This window comes from Bufo bufo, chromosome 1 (assembly GCF_905171765.1).
Source record: "Bufo bufo chromosome 1, aBufBuf1.1, whole genome shotgun sequence".
Classification (NCBI taxonomy): domain Eukaryota; kingdom Metazoa; phylum Chordata; class Amphibia; order Anura; family Bufonidae; genus Bufo; species Bufo bufo.
The window spans coordinates 653,946,731-653,964,090 of record NC_053389.1 but is presented as its reverse complement, the minus strand read 5'-3'; the positions used below and the strand labels follow the sequence as shown (position 1 = coordinate 653,964,090).

At 46.0% G+C, this 17,360-nt stretch overlaps 1 protein-coding gene and 1 long non-coding RNA gene across 2 annotated transcripts in view; one reads left to right on the top strand and one right to left on the bottom strand.

Annotated features, from left to right (window-relative positions):
• Positions 1–14,085, bottom strand: part of LOC120985806 (tropomodulin-2-like) — a 163,348-nt gene extending 149,263 nt beyond the window's left edge. The window contains exon 1 of the mRNA XM_040413967.1: positions 14,050–14,085. The gene's annotated coding sequence lies outside the window, so the exon portion shown is untranslated. The remainder of the gene's footprint in view (positions 1–14,049) is intronic.
• LOC120985807 overlaps positions 1–17,360 on the top strand; it is a 66,471-nt gene that overhangs the window by 45,315 nt on the left and 3,796 nt on the right. The window lies entirely within an intron of this gene.

The window sequence follows — 17,360 nt, the reverse complement described above, 5'->3', positions numbered from 1 at the left end:
TCCCGGCCGGACACAGACATCGCAGCTCCCAGGTAAGTATGAATCTTTTACTATTGTACTATTGCTAGTAACCCGCTGCCACCAATGAGCGGGGGGGGGGAGATGGGAGGCCGCACACTGGCCACCAATGTTGTTAATGCTATAGAGGGAGGGGGGGCCGATGGGGGGCGCACACTGTGCCACCAACGATTTATTACAATAGAGGGAGGAAGGGGGGGGGCGCACACTGTGCCACCAACGAATTATTACAATAGAGGGAGGAAGGGGGGGGGGCCGCACTGGCCACCAATGATATTCAAACTGGGGAAGGGGGGGGGGGGGTCTGCCCCCTGCTGCCTGCCAGCCCTGATCTCTTACAGGGGGATATGATAGTACAATTAACCCCTTCAGGTGCGGCACCTGAGGGGTTAATTGTGCTGATCACGGCCCCCTGTAAGAGATCGGATGCTGCTAGGCAGCAGGGGGCAGTCATGTACACAGTTTGTAGTATATTCTAACTAGAAGCGTCCCCATCACCATGGGAACGCCTCTGTGTTAGAATATACTGTCGGAAATGAGGTTTCACGATCTAACTCATATCCGACAGTATATTCTAACATAGAGGCGTTCCCATGGTGATGGGGACGCTTCAAGTTAAAATATACCATCGGATTGGAGAAAACTCCGATCCGATGGTATAAAAGGGACTCCAGACTTTACATTGAAAGTCAATGGGGACGGATCCGTTTGAAATGGCACCATATTGTCTCAACGTCAAACGGATCCGTCCCCATTGACTTGCATTGTAATTCAGGACGGATCCGTTTGGCTCCGCACGGCCAGGCGGACACCAAAACGACTTTTTTTTCATGTCCGTGGATCCTCCAAAAATCAAGGAAGACCCACGGACGAAAAAACGGTCACTGATCACGGACCTACGGACCCCGTTTTTGCAGACCGTGTAAAAAAACGTCCGTGTGCATGAGGCCTAAGGCTCGGTCTACACAACGACATTTGATCGACAATAAGTTGCGCCACACATAGGGCACAACTACACTGCAACATGTGTCGCGCAACATTGATGTTGCACCAATGTCGCACGACAATTTTTATAATGATAGTCTATGGTGTCGCACTGCGACATGCGACATGCTGTGACTGCGACACGACAGTTGCAGAAAAATCCATCATGTCGCATGTCAGAGTGCGACACCATAGACTATCATTAAAAAAATTGACGCGCGAGATTGCTGCGACAAAATGCCGCACGACAAATGTCGTCGTGTAGACCTAGCCTAATACTGCCGTTGATTGTCTTATGAATGCGCAAACTTGTTCACCGGGCAATCTACATCTTTCAGCATGCTGAAAGATCAGGATTTGCTGGCGGCAGATCATGCTGTCTAATTATGATCTGCTGCCGGCAAACCACTGTACTGCATGGGGACGAGTGATGGCATAGCGATCACTTCTCCCTATGCTGTGAAAGAGATCGATGTAATAGCAGCGGTCTCCTTCCTTAGCGAGTAGGCAATTGCCGGGGAGGAACGCTTCCCTCCCGACAATCGCCTTCCTGTTCGGGGTGTCTAATACACCCTTTAGGCTATGTTCACACATTGTGGATTTGTAGTGGATGAAATCCAAACATAAATCCAAGCACACCTGTCAGTGTCAAATTTACTTCCTGTTTTAAAAATCTATTGAAGGTAATGCAAAAAAATAAAATAAAAATTGTGACAAATTAGTGAATAATCCATAAGATAATGGACATGTTGCTGATCTGAAAGTCCAATCCACATGAAGAAAACCGCATCTAAAAAATCTGCAGCATTTAGATAGGGACTGGAAAATTTTATATACTCATATTGTAATGTACTTTGCTGTGGTTTTCATGGGGAGTCTGCAACACAGAGCATAAGGGTACTTTCACACTTGCGGCAGAGGATTCCGGCAAGCAGTTCCGTCGCCAGAACTGCCTGCCGGATCTGGCAATCCAGACGCAAACTGATGACGAATCTGTCTGACAAATGCATTGCAATACCAGATCCGTCTCTCCGGTGTCACCCGGTAAAAAAGATCCGGAATTAAAAAATGTTTTGCATTTTTAATGGTCTGCGCATGCGCAGACCGAAAAGCGGGATCCATTTTGCCGGAACACTTAATGTAACTAATACACTTCAATATAAATTAATGCCAGATCCGGCACTAATACACTTCAATGTAAATTAATGCTGGATCCGGCATTCTGGCCAGTGTTCAGTATTTTTGGCAGGAAATAAAACTGCAGCATGCTGCGATATTTTCTCCATCCAAAAAACATAAAAGGGACTGAACTGATGCATCCTGAACGGAATGCTCTCCATTCAGAATGCATTAGGATAAAACTGATCAGTTTTTTCCGGTATTGAGCTCCTGTGACGGAACTCAATACCGGAAAACAAAAACGCTAGTGTGAAAGTACCCTAAGGCAGATGTCTTGATGAGACCCCAGCCACAGTCAGGTACGTGTACCCCTGCTCCTACTATCTAACGTCAATTACATCATTGTTCCCAGCAATGGCCGGCTGATTCACTGATTGCCTATTCTGAGCCATTTTCCTTAAAAACAGCCTTGTTAGAGATGACCCTCTTGTCTTCTCCAAAGGAACTGGAAGCTTTTGAAGTCTATAAGGAAATTAGGACAATCACAGTGATCTCATTGTCATATGCCCTTTCCATTTCAAAGTCAGGTCTCATCATTATAAATAATAGCCTAATAATCACATTCATGTAAGGCCTCATGCACACGACCGTTGTGTGCATCCGTGGCCGTTGTGCCGTTTTCCGTTTTTTTTCACTGACCCATTGACTTTCAATGGATCCGTGGAAAAATCGGAAAATGCACCGTTTTGCAGCCACATCCGTGATCCGTGTTTCCTGTCCGTCCAAAAAATAGGACCTGTCCTATTTTTTTGACGGACAACGGTTCGCGGACCCATTCAAGTCAATGGGTTCGTGAAAGAACACGGATGCACACAAGATTGGCATCTGCGTCCGTGATCCGTGGCCGTAGGTTACTTTCATACAGACGGATCCGAAGATCCGTCTGCATAAAAGCTTTTTCAGAGATGAGTTTTCACGAATATCCGACAGTATAATCTAACACAGAGGCGTTCCCATAGTGATGGGGACGCTTCTAGTTAGAATATACTATGAACTGTGTACATGACTGCCCCCTGCTGCCTGGCAGCACCTGATCTCTTACAGGGGGCTGTGATCCGCACAATTAACCCCTCAGGTGCTGCACCTGAGGAGTTAATTGTGCATATCATAGCCCCCTATAAGAGATCAGGGGCTGCCAGGCAGCAGGGGGCAGACCCCCCTCCCTCCCCAGTTTGAATATCATTGGTGGCCAGTGTGCGGCCCCCCCCGACCCCCCTCTATTGTATTATCATTGGTGGCCAGTGTGCGGCCCCCCCTCTATTGTATTAATATCATTGGTGGCCAGTGTGCGGCCTCCCCTCTCTCTCCCCCCCCCCCGATCATTGGTGGCAGCGGAGAGTTCCGATCGGAGTCCCAGTTTAATCGCTGGGGCTCCGATCGTAACCATGGCAACCAGGACGCTACTGCATGCCTGGTTGCCATGGTTACTTAGCAATATTACAATATTAGAAGCATCATACTTACCTGCTGCGCTGTCTGTGACCGGCCGGGAGCTCCTCCTACTGGTAAGTGACAGGTCTGTGCGGCGCATTGCTTAATGATCTGTCACTTCCCAGTAGGAGGAGCTCCCGGCCGGTCACAGACAGCGCAGCAGGTAAGAATGATGCTTCTAATATTGTAATATTGCTAAGTAACCATGGCAACCAGGCCTGCAGTAGCGTCCTGGTTGCCATGGTTACCGATCGGAGCCCCAGCGATTAAACTGGGACTCCGATCGGAACTCTCCGCTGCCACCAATGATCGGGCGGGGGGGGGGGGGAGAAGGGAGGCCGCACACTGGCCACCAATGATAAAACAATAAAGGGAGGGGGGGGCCGCACACTGGCCACCAATGATATTACAATAGAGGGAGGGGGGGGGGCGGGGGAGGCCGCACACTGGCCACCAAATATATTACAATAAAGGGAGGGGGGGGGCGACGGAGGCCGCACACTGGCCACCAATGATATTACAATAGAGGGAGGGGGGCCGATGGAGGCCGCACACTGGCCACCAATGATATTACAATAGAGGGAGGGAGGGGGGCCGGGGGAGGCCGCACACTGGCCACCAATTATATTACAATAGAGGGAGGGGGGGCGGGGGGGGACGCACACTGGCCACCAATGATATTCAAACTGGGGAGGGAGGGGGGTCTGCCCCCTGCTGCCTGGCAGCCCCTGATCTCTTATAGGGGGCTATGATACGCACAATTAACCCCTTCAGGTGCGGCACCTGAAGGGTAATTGTGCTGATCACAGCCCCCTGTAAAAGATCGGGTGCTGCCAGGCAGCAGGGGGCAGTCATGTACACAGTTCGTAGGATATTCTAACTAGAAGCGTCCCCATCAGTATGGGAACGCCTCTGTGTTAGAATATACTGTCGGATCTGAGTTTCACAATGTAACTCAAATCCGATGGTATATTCTAACATAGAGGCGTTCCTATGGTGATGGGGACGCTTCAAGTTAAAATATACCATCGGATTGGAGAAAACTCTGATCCTATGGTATATTAACTCCTGACTTTACATTGAAAGTCAATGGGGGACGGATCAGTTTGCAATTGCACCATATTGTGTCAATGTCAAACGGATCCGTCCACATTGACTTGCATTGTAAGTCAGGACGGAACCGTTTGGCTCCGCACGGCCAGGCGGACACCAAAATGACTTTTTTTCATGTCCGTGGATCCTCCAAAAATCAAGGAAGACCCACGGAAGAAAAAACGGTCACGGATCACGGAAAAACAGAACCCGTTTTTGCAGGACCGCAAAAAAAAAACGGTCGTGTGCATGAGGCCTAAGACTGTATAAAATGACACATCTTTCCATGAAAATCTTCTATAATGAAAGTTCTCAATCTAAAAGAGACAAAGTATCTCTGTACAAATATAGAATTAGGGTCCATTCAGACGTCCGCAAGTGTTTTAAGGTCAGCAAATTGCGGTTCCGCAAAACACTGAGGCCTCATGCACACGACCGTTGTGTGCATCCGCGTCCGTTCCGTCATTTTTCACAGTTTTAGCGGAGGTCCCATTAATTTCTATGGAGCTGTGAAAAAAAACGGATAGTCCTCCGTTTTTTCTCTGCGTCCGAGATCCGTGATTCCAGTCCGTTAAAAAATATAACCTGTCCTATTCTTGTCATTGGAAAACTGTCAAGTCAATGGGTCCGTCAAAAAAAACTGATGCACAACTGGTATGTCATCCGTGTCCGCGTCCGTGTCCGTTTTTTTTCTACAAGACCTTGGTGCAATAAAATTACACTTTTCCTTAACCTTCCTTTTTTTCCCCCTGTCAGACAAAAAAAAAGGAAGACACAAGGAAACACAACTGAAGCAAAAAAAACACAGTCGTGTGCATGAGGCCTGATACCGGCCCTGTGCGTCCCGCATTTTGCGGACCGCACATGGCTGGCCCTGTGATAGAAATGCCTATTCTTGGCCATGATTGCCGGCAAGAATAAGACATGCTCTATCTTTTTTGCGGAACGGATGCGGACCCTGAACTACGGATGTCTGAATGGACCCTAAATTAGTCTATGTTCACATTTGTGTTGTTTCTTCCGTTTTCTGTGCCATTCTTAGGAACAGAAACACAAAAAAAGAACAGCAGTCGTCATATGACGTAAAACAACAGAAAAAAGTACCGGAAAAAAAACTTTTACACACAGTTGACTATATTGTCATGAAATGTAAAACCAGACATTTATACAATCCATCTTCATTATGCTCTTTTCACTTATTTTTCAAGTTTTTAGTGGAAAAATCACAAGAAAATCAAACAAAATGGATGTATTTATGCAGATTTAGATAATGATTAGATAAAACTGATATGTACCAGTAACAACTGGTTTGTGAGGGGTCTACATGTACAGTACTATGTCCAACTTCTAGCTCTCCATCTATTGCGAGACTACATCACCCATTGGAGAAGATTTATCAAACTGGTGTAAAGTAGAACTGGCTTAGTTGCCCATAGCAACCAATCAGATTCCACCTTTCATTTTCCAAAGCAGCTCTGAAAAATGGACTCTGATTGGTGATTGGTTGCTGTGGGCAACTAAGCCAGTTTAGCTTTAGACCCGTTTGGATAAATCTCCCCCATCATGTCCTGTTTTCCAGGATGCTGCATACGTTATACTCCTCAGACCTGACTGAAATGGCATGGACATTATGCACGTCTAGCTTGCAAGCAGGCATCTTTCCCTTTGTCATACAGCCTTACTTCTATTGATTTCCTCAAAATCCACTGTCCAATTAATAGCAGCAGAACGTTCATGCATATGATCTGACCTTCCATTACTGCCCCAAACAGATGTGCTTCCTGCAGGTATTGATTTACTGAGGATGAGGTATGTGCACCATTGAAGGCTACATGAGCGGCCATGATAAAGTCTAAGTAGAACCTTCTGTTGGTTTTCAAAACCAGTTGCTCTATTAAAATAATGGCAACATTATTTATGCCGTCTACATGGTACAGGGCAAAATGGGTAGCATAAAAATGTAGCCTGCTCAATTCCTGGAGAAAGTGGTCAGACAGCAGTCAGGCTTAGGCCTCTTTCACACTACCATTTTTATTTTTTTCGTTTTGCGGGGCGTTTTTTGTGCTCTGTATACGGAACCATTCATTTCAATGGGTCCGCAAAAAAAACGGAATGTACTGAGTATGCATTTCGTTTCCGTATTTCCGTTCCGTTGAAAGATGGAACATGTCCTATTATTGCCCGCAAATCACGTTCCGTGGCTCCATTCAAGTCAATGGGTCCGCAAAAAAAACGGAACACATACGGAAATGCATCCGTATGTCTTCCGTATCCGTTCCATTTTTTCGGAACCATCTATTGAAAATGTTATGCCCAGCCCAATTTTTTCTATGTAATTACTGTATACTGTATATGCCATACGGAAAAACGGAACGGAAACGGATACACAACGGAAACAAAAAAACGGAACAACGGATCCGTGAAAAACGGACCGCAAAACACTGAAATAGCCATACGGTAGTGTGAAAGAGGCCTTATCCATCATGGTTCACCATTCCATTTTAGAAATAGGGGCACCATAGGAATCATGAAGGTAGGGTGAGCGCCAACAGCCAAAGCTAAAGGCAGAGGAGTAGCTATAGGGGGTGTGCAGAGATAGCAGTCGTCTGGGCCCAAAGACCCTGGTGCCACATAAAAAGACACCAGTATTATAGAAAGTGCATGCTGGTCGTTACACCTCTTTCTGAAGGGAAGGGGTTAGGTAGAAAATTTGGCATGGGGGGTGCTGCTTCTACTTTTGCCTCAGGCAGCATGAAGGCTATGTGCTTCTCCACCCCTGGCTAAAGGTGTAATCTATATACACTGCTCAAGGGAACACAAAAATAACACATCCTAGATCTGAGTTAATTAAATATTCTTCTGAAATACTTTGTTCTTTACATAGTTGAATGTGCTGACAACAAAATCACACAAAAATTCAAAAATTGAAATCAAATTTTTCAACCCATGGAGGTCTGGATTTGGAGTCACACTCAAAATTAAAGTGGAAAAACACACTACAGGCTGATCCAACTTTGATGTAATGTCCTTAAAACAAGTCAAAATGAGGCTCAGCAGTGTGTGTGGCCTCCACGTGCCTGTATGACCTCCCTACAACACCTGTGCATGCTCCTGATGAGGTGGCGGACGGTCTCCTGAGGGATCTCCTCCCAGACCTGGACTAAAGCATCTGCCAACTCCTGGACAGTCTGTGGTGCAACGTGACGTTGGTGGATAGAGCGAGACATGATGTCCCAGATGTGCTCAATTAGATTCAGGTCTGGGGAACGGGCGGGCCAGTCCATAGAATCAATGCCTTCGTCTTGCAGGAACTGCTGACACACTCCAGCCACATGAGGTCTAGCATTGTCTTGCATTAGGAGGAACCCAGGGCCAACCGCACCAGCATATGGTCTCACAAGGGGTCTGAGGATCTCATCTCGGTACCTAATGGCAGTCAGGCTACCTCTGGCGAGCACATGGTGGGCTGTGCGGCCCTCCAAAGAAATGCCACCCCACGCCATTACTGACCCAATGCCAAACCGGTCATGCTGGAGGATGTTGCAGGCAGCAGAACGTTCTCCACGGCGTCTCCAGACTCTGTCACATCTGTCACATGTGCTCAGTGTGAACCTGCTTTCATCTGTGAAGAGCACAGGGCGCCATTGGCGAATTTGCCAGTCTTGGTGTTCTCTGGCAAATGCCAAACGTCCTGCATGGTGTTGGGCTGTAAGCACAACCCCCACCTGTGGAAGTCGGGCCCTCATATCACCCTCATGGAGTCTGTTTCTGACCGTTTGAGCAGACACATGCACATTTGTGGCCTGCTGGAGGTCATTTTACAGGGCTCTAGCAGTGCTCCTCCTGTTCCTCCTTGCACAAAGGCGGAGGTAGCGGTCCTGCTGCTGGGTTGTTGCCCTCCTACGGCCTCCTCCACGTCTCCTGATGTACTGGCCTGTCTCCTGGTAGCGCCTCCATGCTCTGGACACTACGCTGACAGACACAGCAAACCTTCTTGCCACAGCTCGCATTGATGTGCCATTCTGGATAAGCTGCACTACCTGAGCCACTTGTGTGGGTTGTAGACTCCGTCTCATGCGACCACTAGAGTGAAAGCACCACCAGCATTCAAAAGTGACCAAAACATCAGCCAGGAAGCATAGGAACTGAGAAGTGGTCTGTGGTCACCACCTGCAGAACCACTTCTTTATTGGGGGTGTCTTGCTAATTGCTTAGAATTTACACCTGTTGTCTATCCCATTTGCACAGCAGCATGTGAAATTGATTGTCACTCAGTGTTGCTTCCTAAGTGGACAGTTTGATTTTTACAGAAGTGTGATTGACTTGGAGTTACATTGTGTTGTTTAAAGGGGTTATCCGAGTTATGGGAAAAAAAATAAAACCTAACAAAATTAATCAGGATATACATATACATTAGTCAAGCTTGATTTTTTGAAAAAAGAACGATCCTTACACCTTTTCCAGGTTCTGTTATTGCTGTGTTTACATGCAGCAGTAACAACAATGACTCATCTCTCCCTCATGAATATTTGTGGGAGGGGTTGATCTGTGGATGGCACTGTTTAGGGGAGGGGGGATCTGTGGATGGCACTGTAGGGGGATCTGTGGATGGCACTGCCTGCCATCCACAGACCACAGATCCCCCTACAGTGCCATCCACAGATCCCCCTCCCCGACGCTCACAGCAGCAGTATATTAATAAACTAATCAGTAAATACTTTAATCATTGCTCATTGCTGAGCTCTTTACTTATTATTTGGATATCTCTGAGTCTCTGACTCTTACTTTGTCTTAGCTCCGGTAACAACAGCAGGCAGTGCAGGCGGCGTTCACTCACTGACGTCACGCACCTGCGCCGCCTAGTGGGAGGAGCAGGCGTGTGACGTCAGTGACAGTGAGTGAGCGCCGCCCCCCGCACTGCCTGCTCTGCTATTACCGGAGTCCGGAGCTAAGACAAAGTAAGAGATATGCGAAATAATGCAAGTAAAGAGCTCACTCAGCAATGCCAATGAGCAATGCGGCGCCCTGTATATTCTAACCCCCAGGCAAGCGTCCCTGTCACCATGGGAACGCTTGGGGGTTAGAATATACCATCGGATTTGAGTTTTTTACGATCTCACTGAGCTCGAAAAACTCAGATCCGATGGTATATTCTAACCAGGCAAGCGTCCCCGTCACCATGGGAACGCCTGGGGGTTAGAATATTTTATACCATTGGATCTTCTGACTGTTACTCTGCTTGGCCAGCTCGGGGCCCCAACCAGTTCGGGGCCCCAAGCAATTGATTGTTTTGCCTGGCCTGAGGATCGCGCATATGCGATCAGCTATTAGCCGCAGGGAGGAACTTGGAGGTAGCCGCGGCACAAGTGAAGATCGCGCATGCCCGATCAACTCACAGCCGCACGGACTGTAATGCAGAGAGGTGGGGGCGTGGCCAAGGCTGATGACGTTCCGTTTACATGGCTTAGTCACTCCGACAAGCAGAGAGCTCCATGTCAACGGAACGTCACAGCTGATGACGTGGGCGGTCACATGACTGTTTAGTGTAGCAGAGAAACGGCACAAGATAGGTACAGTAAGTGATTTAGGAAAACTAATGTATAGGAGAAATAAAGCCATAGAGATAAGGTTAAGTTAACTCGGATAACCCCTTTAAGTGTTCCCTTTATTTTTTTGAGCAGTGTATATAAAGAAGGACGTATATATGTATGTTCCGCAATCACTCAAAAACGCAACCATCGAATTCAACGAAACTTGGTATACACATCCCTTGCTACCTGGAAATAAATCTTGTGGGGGTCACAGCTCTCTAGTACTTACTGTTCCTGAGATATTCCCAAAAAATGACCTGCATTAGCCAATACAAGCCTGCAAGTCTTTCTCTTCATATCCCAACTGCCATACACACTGTCACATCTCCCTTATCAGCCAATAGAAGCTTGCAGGCCCTTAGTCTCCACATACACACAGTTTTACTCAAGGTTTCCATAACAATCCAGCCATTTTTCTTCACTGCTGTAGGTCAGCTTTAGGCTAGGGCTACACGACGAAATGTGTCGCGCGACAATAAGTCGCACGACACATAGGGCACAACTACACTGCTAAATGTGTTGTGCGACATTGATGTCGCCGGACAATTTTTATAATGATAGTCTATGGTATTGCACTGCGACACGTGACATGCTGCGACTGCGACACGACAGTCGCAGAAAAATCCATCTTGGATGGGTTTTTTGCAACTGTTGTGTCGCAGTCGCAGCATGTCACATGTCGCATGTAGCCCTAGCATTAAAGGGGCAGGGCGCTGTGGAGGTCACTGTTAAAGAGGCGTTCACTGTGGATGTTACTGTTAAGGGAGCAGGGACCACTATTAAAGGAGCAACTGCTGTGGAGGTCACTGTTAAGGCAGCAGGGTACTGTGAGGTCACTGTTAAAGCAGCGGGGTACTGTGAGGTCACTGTTAAGGGGGGAGGGCCCCTGAGGAGGTCACTGTCAAGGGAGTGGGTTGCTGTGAAACTCACTGTTAAAGGGGCGGGCTACTGTGAAGGTCAAAGTTAAGGGGATGGGCTGCTGTGGAGGTCCCATTTTAAAGTGGCGAGGCACTGTGGGGGGGTCAGTGTTAAAGGGTGGGGGACTGTGGAGTTCACTGTTAAAGGGGCGGGGTACTGTAGAGGTCACTGTTATGGGGGATACTGTCTATATCTTTTAACGACACACAAACATTAAATTAAATAGATGAAATATACCCGAGCGAAGCCGGGTCCTTCTGCTAGTTCTACTCTAAAGAACATTGAGCAATGCTGCATTACTTTTCTATGTCTTTTGTCTGCTGATTTAGGTTTTCTTGATATATCCATCCATTTGAACTGCTGCTTTTTAATACTTTTGGTTGCCCTATGGAAACAGTCAGTGGTTCTGTACTCCATGTCAAAGATATGGAAGATCTTTTCATTTATATAGAAAGACTGTGACTTGGATGTGAGTGAAGAACATATCGGTTCCAGTAGTCTAGTGGAGATTGGTGGGGTACTTAACCATTCAACAAAGCTTTCACCACTGAGACCACATTAGGCTAAAGTTGACTTAAACCAGTTAATTTCAACCAAAATGAAGGTTTAGGGGAAATTTACCAACAATCTCTTTGGCCAACTGAATACATACTGTTGTCTCCTGAAAAGGAGGCATCTGTCTTTAAGACTTTCACCCAATAGTCAGATGAAGGTTCTTATTTTCTAAGATTTTCCATCCACAAACGTTCTCTAAAAGATTGTTCGTCCTTCGCCTACTGTCACTGATCATGTATGTCCATTCTGAACAACAGTAAGGCATTATTCACACATCAGCGTTTGATCAGTGATTTCCATCAGTGATTGTGCGCCAACCCAGAAGCAGAGTCTCCATAGAGATAAGATATAACGGAAAGATTTGCTCATGTTCTGTGTTTTTGACCTGAACCTGGCTTTGGCTCAGAATCACTGACAGAAATCACTGATCAAACACTGACCAAACACTGTGTAAAAGTGGCCTAATGTCCAATGTAGACTAAACTGTGTATGGATGCATTGGCGAAACAATTGTCACCAGATGATTACTCGTTTATCAACCTACTTTATCTAATGTCTATGGTTGGCATTGTCTGCTCAGATCCCAGAACAGAACATTATCATGGATGACCACCTTCCATATACATACAATTTAGACTATATTCACATGACCGTGCCGTGTTTTGCGGTGCGTGAATTGCGGATCTGCAAAACACGGATACCGGCAGGGTGCGTTCTGCATTTTGCAGAACGCACAGGGCCAGCTCTATATAGAAAATGCCTTTTCTTGTCCGCAGACAAGCATAGGACATGCTCTATATTTTTTTGCAGGGCCATAGAACGGAACTATGGATACGGACAGCACACTGTGTGCTGCACGCATCTTTTGCGTCCCCATTGAAAAGAATGGGTCCGCATAATTTCGGAACGGATGTGGACCCATTCATACGGTCGGGTGAATGAAGCCTTACAGTACAATTTCCAGACCCATAAAATCCATCTAAACAGGGGTGAACAGTCCATATACCCTACAGGGAAATTTCCAGGCCAGGTCATTTCTCAGCATTAATTAACTTTAGGAGTATCAGGTTCTTATACCCTCCTGAACTCAACTGTATCACTGTCCTCAGTATGGTGATCGGCAGCATTTTATGCTGCACCATGGTATTTGGTTCTGCTGGCAGTATTTTGTCCTGCACTACGGTATCGCTGACCCTGCCTACTTGTGTTGTCTCTGCCTACTTCTGTTGTCTCTGCCTACTCCTGTTGTCTCTGCCTACTTGTGTTGTCTCTGCCTACTTGTGTTGTCTCTGCCTACTTCTGTTGCCACGCCTTCTGTCAATTTGGACTTGCCTACAACTTGGGGCCAATTTAAGGGTCTTTTCCAGGGCCACTTTTTTCCAGTTCACTCCTCCATATAAATATTAGCTGAGCGCTCTGTATGTTCTACTTTATGCTTGATCTATGTTTTTCTTCCACTAATAATAGCATTTATTAGACTTGATCAGGATTATTATTCTACCTATCCTACTATGACCACAGATCAGTGTTACTCTCAGACAGCCTTTTGTTAGTAATCCTCCTTTATTTCAATCATAGCAGCATTACATAATACAGAGGGAGGGCATGACAAGCCAGGAGGAAATCCCGAAATCTGTCCTATAAATAACAGGTAGAGAGGAATCACTGCATGTGGAAGGGGCTGAGGATTCACTGGGTCCTGCTGCAGCGTCCACCCATCCTGCCGCATGGAGCTTACTTTCAGCACCACAACCTGTACAGTGTATATATATATATATATATATATATATATATATATATATATATATATATATATATATTATAGTATCAAGACAGCTATCACTTATTATTGTGGATTTCACTTTCACTGCCTGCAGCAAACCAAGAGACAGATCCTTACTAATCATCCCCTCCCTGCATGGAGGGGGAAGCCTGCCTCACCGTATAGGAAATGCTGGAACACATAGTGTGATGGAGAGCACTACACACACCCAGTTTCCATCACACACAATACAGCGCTGCCACCTGCACCAGTGTGCCACCATCCACTGCACCCATGCTGCACACAGAAGGCTAATGCCTCTTTATCCAGACCCAAGCATGACTTCCCAGCTATTATCACTATGCTGCAGCATGCCCACCCAGCTGCCATCCTTATTACAGGTGCAGCACAGAAGGGAACACAATATTATTAACCATCTGTGTCCCAATGGCTGGTACCACCCTGTAAAACATGCACATAAACAGCACGACGGGTACAAAGAAGCATCGCTGATCTTACCCTGCAGTCTCCCTGTAATCCCTTGCAGTGAGTGATGTCCAGCCAGGGTACCGCTTCTATCCTCCGACCAATAGGTGGCGGCATTCCAGTATCGTATACAAAGCATTGATCGGGCAGCCGCCATCTTTACTTAGGTATAGGAAAGATTGGTTTATTCAGCTAAGCTGCTTTGCTTTATCACACGTTAGCGGGGATATCAGAGCTAGTTTAATAAGGAGCACCATTAGTAAAGAACGGCCTCTGTAGCCTGGTTAAATTGAATCGGCGCCGTGTTGCCAGTAGTAAAGATGGCCGACACTGGGGGCTGAATGATGTCACCTCACAGGGATCGAGCAGTACGTCAGTCATACGTCAGCTCTTGTAGAGACGAGCATCATGGGAAACGTAGTTTTCAGACGGATTATGTCACACTGTGGTAGTAAGGGCGGATTTATGAGGAGAGGATGTATTTATGGTTTTCTAGGAATTCCACGGTGACGTCACTGATTGTGACCTAACAATAATGATGTTTTCCACAAATTCCGTACTGAAATTAAAGAAAGTATGTATTAGATAAGTGAACTGCACCTACTTGTACTCCATCTGGGTCTTAGTAAAACCCCTGGGTACGCCGGTAGCAGGTTTTCAGTGCAAATTCCAATTGCAGACGTGCGGCAGTTTACAGACCAATCAGGGTGTGTTCACAAATTTTCTTTGCAGATTTTCCAGGGGCAAATCCGCAGCATTGTACAGATTTTTAAGAAATCTCATCCACACGCTGCGCAAGAAAACCACAGCATTAACTTGCCTATGGTGCAGATTTGAAATCTGCAAGTTGTCAATTTATGATCTGCACAGTGGGCTCATTCCCACGACCGTATGGCCGTGGTGCCTATATTACGGATCGCAATACACGGGCACTGGCCATGTGAAGGGGTCTGCGATCCGCAAAGTACGGCAAAAGATAGGACATGTCCTGTCCTTTGCGGAGCGGAAACACTCGGAAGCGCTGCGCGGGCTTTCAGGTCCATTCAAGTCAGTGTCGCGATATAACGGATTCACACGGCCATTGCCCGTGCATTGTGGACCGCTATTTACGGGCACAGCGACTATATGGTCGTGTGAATGAGCCACCAGCCTGGCATTCTAGGGGCCCAAATGTGTGGTAAGGAGTTTGAAATCAAATTCTGTAAAAACTGACCAGTGAAATCCAAAAGGTGCTCTTTGGAATATGGGCCCCTTTGCCCACCTAGGCTGCAAAAAAGTGTCACACATCTGCTATCTCCGTACTCAGGAGAAGTTGAGGAATGTGTTTTGGGGTGTCTTTTTACATATACCCATGCTGGGTGAGAGAAATATCTTGGTCAAATGCCAACTTTGTATAAAAAAATGGGAAAAGTTGTCTTTTGCCAAGATATTTCTCTCACCCAGCATGGGTATATGTAAAATGACACCCGGAGTACGGAGATACCAGATGTGTGACACTTTTTTGCAGCCTAGGTGGGCAAAGGGGCCCATATTCCAAAGAGCACCTTTCGGATTTCACTGGTCAGTTTTTACAGAATTTGATTTCAAACTCCTTACCACACATTTGGGCCCCTAGAATGCCAGGGCAGTATAACTACCCCACAAGTGACCCCATTTTGGAAAGAAGAGACCCCAAGGTATTCGCTGATGGGCATAGTGAGTTCATGGAAATTTTTATTTTTTGTCACAAGTTAGTGGAATATGAGACTTTGTATGAAAAAAAAAAAAAATCATCATTTTCCACTAACTTGTGACAAAAAATAAAAAATTCTAGGAACTTGCCATGCCCCTCACGGAATACCTCAAGTAGGTAAATGACCTGTGAAATCCGAAAGGTGCTCTTTGGAATGTGGGCCCCTTTGCCCACCTAGGCTGCAAAAAAGTGTCACACATGTGGTATCGCCGTATTCAGGAGAAGTTGGGGAATGTGTTTTGTGGTGTCATTTTACATATACCCATGCTGGGTGAGAGAAATATCTTGGCAAAAGACAACTTTTCCCATTTTTTTATACAAAGTTGGCATTTGACCAAGATATTTATCTCACCCAGCATGGGTATATGTAAAATGACACCCCAAAACATATTCCCGAACTTCTGCTGAATACGGAGATACCACATGTGTGACACTTTTTTGCAGCCTAGGTGGGCAAAGGTGCCCAAATTCCTTTTAGGAGGGCATTTTTAGACATTTGGATACCAGACTTCTTCTCACGCTTTGGGGCCCCTAAAATGCCAGGGCAGTATAAATACCCCACATGTGACCCCATTTTGGAAAAAGACACCCCAAGGTATTCAATGAGGGGCATGGCGAGTTCATTGAAAAAAAAATTTGGCACAAGTTAGCGGAAATTGATTTATTTTTTTCTCACAAAGTCTCCCTTTCCGCTAACTTGGGACAAAAATTTCAATCTTTCATGGACTCTATAAGCCCCTCAGCGAATACCTTGGGGTGTCTTCTTTCCAAAATGGTGTTATTTGTGGGGTGTTTGTACTGCCCTGGCATTTGAGGGTCTCCGCAATCATTACATGTATGCCCAGCATTAGGAGTTTCTGCTATTCTCCTTATATTGAGCATACGGGTAATGAGATTTTTTTTTTCCGTTCAGCCTCTGGGCTGAAAGAAAAAAATGAACGGCACAGATTTCTTCATTCGCATCGATCAATGTGGATGAAAAAATCTCTGCCAAAAAAAGAAAAAGGAGGGGAAAGGCGTCTGCCAGGACATAGGAGATTTTTTTTTTTTATATATATACAAAGTGTTTGCCAAAGTATATGAACACCGCCACCTCCTCAGCTCATATGCCTCGGCAAACGTATCTTTTACTGCAGAGGAGAAATCTCGTCTTGCAGCGCCGCATACACCGACTTGCGTGTAATCTGACAGCAGCGCAATGCTTCTGTCAGAATGCACATCAGTGCTGCAGCTAGTTGATCGGTTGGTCCACCTGGAAGGTAAAAAAAACAAAACAAAAAAGAAAAAACCAGGCCGCAAAGCAATAACTTTATTAACTTTAGAACAGAACATATTAACTTTTTTTTAACTTTTTTAACTTTTTTACTTACCGGTAATTTTTTTTTTGTTTAGTTTTTTTTACCTTTTCTAGAACAAACCTCTCCTTCCCCATGGGACAATGTGCAAAGCGCAAATCGCCCAAAGATGTGGCGAAGTACGTTATGCACTTTATCCCAGGTGAAAGGAGAGGTTTGCAGCAGCTGAGAGTAAAAGGGCCCTAATAGCCCTGTGTGCCTGTCCTGTGAGATGCAATCCCTATGCTAGGTGTACCTGTGTGTGGTACTTCCGGAAA